We start from the raw sequence: 2,500 nt of genomic DNA, 5'->3' as shown, positions 1-2,500 counted from the left end.
TCCTTCGTCGGCCTTTCGGGGCTACGCTAAAGTAGCTACCTGGTTGATCCTGCCAGTAGTCATATGCTTGTCTCAAAGATTAAGCCATGCAAGTCTAAGTACGAGCTCTCGTACAGTGAAACTGCGAATGGCTCATTAAATCAGTTATGGTTCATTTGATCGTACGTTTTACGTGGTTAACTGTGGAAATGCTAGAGCTAATACATGCGTGAAGCGCCGACCTCGCGGGAGGCGTGCTTTTATCAGACCAAAAACCGACCGGGCTTCGGCCCGCAACCTTTGGTGACTCTGGATAACTTTGCGGATCGCACGGTCTCGCACCGGCGACGGATCATTCAAGTGTCTGCCCTATCAACTTTCGTCGGTACGGTACTGGCCTACCGAGGTTCTTACGGGTAACGGAGAATCAGGGTTCGATTCCGGAGAGGGAGCCTGAGAAACGGCTACCACATCCAAGGAAGGCAGCAGGCGCGCAAATTACCCATTCCCGACGCGGGGAGGTAGTGACGAAAAATAACAATACAGGACTCTAAACGAGGCCCTGTAATTGGAATGAGTACACTTTAAAACCTTTAACGAGTATCCATTGGAGGGCAAGTCTGGTGCCAGCAGCCGCGGTAATTCCAGCTCCAAAAGTGTATATTTAAGTTGTTGCGGTTAAAAAGCTCGTAGTTGGATTTTGGGCGCAGGCGGCCGGTCCGTCGCAAGGCGTGTACTGGCCGTCCTGGCCTCACCTCCGGTTCTCCGCCGGTGCCCTTGACTGAGTGTCGGCGGCGGCCGGAACGTTTACTTTGAAAAAATTAGAGTGTTCAAAGCAGGCGATTCGCCTGAATAATGGTGCATGGAATAATGGAATAGGACCTCGGTTCTATTTTGTTGGTTTTCGGAGCGCGAGGTAATGATTAAGAGGGACAGACGGGGGCATTCGTACTGTGCCGTTAGAGGTGAAATTCTTGGATCGGCGCAAGACGAACGACTGCGAAAGCATTTGCCAAGAATGTTTTCTTTAATCAAGAGCGAAAGTCAGAGGTTCGAAGACGATCAGATACCGTCCTAGTTCTGACTATAAACGATGCCAACTAGCGATCGGGGGGCGTTAGTTTTACGACCTCTCCGGCAGCTTGCGGGAAACCAAAGTCTTTGGGTTCCGGGGGAAGTATGGTTGCAAAGCTGAAACTTAAAGGAATTGACGGAAGGGCACCACCAGGAGTGGAGCCTGCGGCTTAATTTGACTCAACACGGGAAATCTCACCCGGCCCGGACACAGTGAGGATTGACAGATTGAGAGCTCTTTCTTGATTCTGTGGGTGGTGGTGCATGGCCGTTCTTAGTTGGTGGAGCGATTTGTCTGGTTAATTCCGATAACGAACGAGACTCTGGCTTGCTAACTAGTTACGCGACCCAATCGGTCGGCGTCTAACTTCTTAGAGGGACTAGTGGCGTTTAGCCACACGAGATTGAGCAATAACAGGTCTGTGATGCCCTTAGATGTTCGGGGCCGCACGCGCGCTACACTGACCGGATCAGCATGTGCTCGCCTTGGCCGACAGGTCTGGGTAACCCGCTGAACCCCGGTCGTGCTAGGGATAGGGAATTGCAATTATTTCCCTTGAACGAGGAATTCCCAGTAAGCGCGAGTCATTAGCTCGCGTTGATTACGTCCCTGCCCTTTGTACACACCGCCCGTCGCTACTACCGATTGAATGGTTTAGTGAGGTCCTCCGATTGGACCTGGCGCGGCCGGCAACGGTCGAGCCGGCGTCCGAGAAGACGATCTAACTTGATCATTTAGAGGAAGTAAAAGTCGTAACAAGGTTTCCGTAGGTGAACCTGCGGAAGGATCATTAACGGTCTCGCAAACGCTTCGGCGAACGCGAAACTCGGACAAGCGAGAGAAAAAGTCTTTGCTACCCGGCGCCCGACCCGCGAGGAGCGGCGCGCCGGCCGGCGATTCGGTCACCCGGTAATGTTTGCGCGTCGAGTGCCGCGGTGCCGCGCGCTCCGGCTTCAAGCGTCGGCCTGGCCGACCGCTCGGCGCGGTCTATTTTGTCACCCTATAGTGCGAGGCACTGTGCGAGCGAAACAATCGTGGATGGCTCTTGGCGGTGGATCACTCGGCTCGTGAGTCGATGAAGGACGCAGCTAGCTGCGTGAATTAGTGTGAATTGCAGGACACATTGAGCATCGACGTTCTGAACGCAAATTGCGGCCTCGGGTCAATCCCGGGGCCGCGCCCGCCTCAGGGTCGCGTTGCAAACGTTCCGCGCGGGGATTTCTCCGCGCGGCTGCTGCGGCGTCGGACGCGCGAGCGCCCGTCCCGCTCAAGACAGCACGGCACGATGCGCGACGATCGCGACCAGAATCCCGCGCGGCGGCGGCGAGTCGACCTCGAAGAGGCCAACGGCTGGCGGCTCAAGGGCGGGAATCGAGGTGCGCGGCGGCGCGCGGCGCCGACGGCGAGCGCGGAACGGGAAGAATAGTCCCGGTCCTTACTTTCGGC

At 55.6% G+C, this 2,500-nt stretch overlaps 2 non-coding genes across 2 annotated transcripts; both read left to right on the top strand.

Moving 5' to 3' along the window:
• The first annotated feature begins 36 nt into the window (after positions 1-36).
• LOC146144390 (small subunit ribosomal RNA) lies at positions 37-1,847 on the top strand. Its single transcript, XR_014500584.1, has one exon. It is a non-coding gene; the product is annotated as a small subunit ribosomal RNA (ribosomal RNA).
• Positions 1,848-2,094: 247 nt separating this feature from the next.
• On the top strand, positions 2,095-2,248 carry LOC146144389 (5.8S ribosomal RNA). The gene has a single exon (XR_014498946.1). It is a non-coding gene; the product is annotated as a 5.8S ribosomal RNA (ribosomal RNA).
• Positions 2,249-2,500: the final 252 nt, after the last annotated feature.

The sequence above is a fragment of the Ascidiella aspersa genome, chromosome 5 (genome assembly GCF_963924565.1).
Source record: "Ascidiella aspersa chromosome 5, kaAscAspe10.2, whole genome shotgun sequence".
Classification (NCBI taxonomy): domain Eukaryota; kingdom Metazoa; phylum Chordata; class Ascidiacea; order Phlebobranchia; family Ascidiidae; genus Ascidiella; species Ascidiella aspersa.
This window is presented reverse-complemented; position numbering and strand designations above follow the sequence as displayed.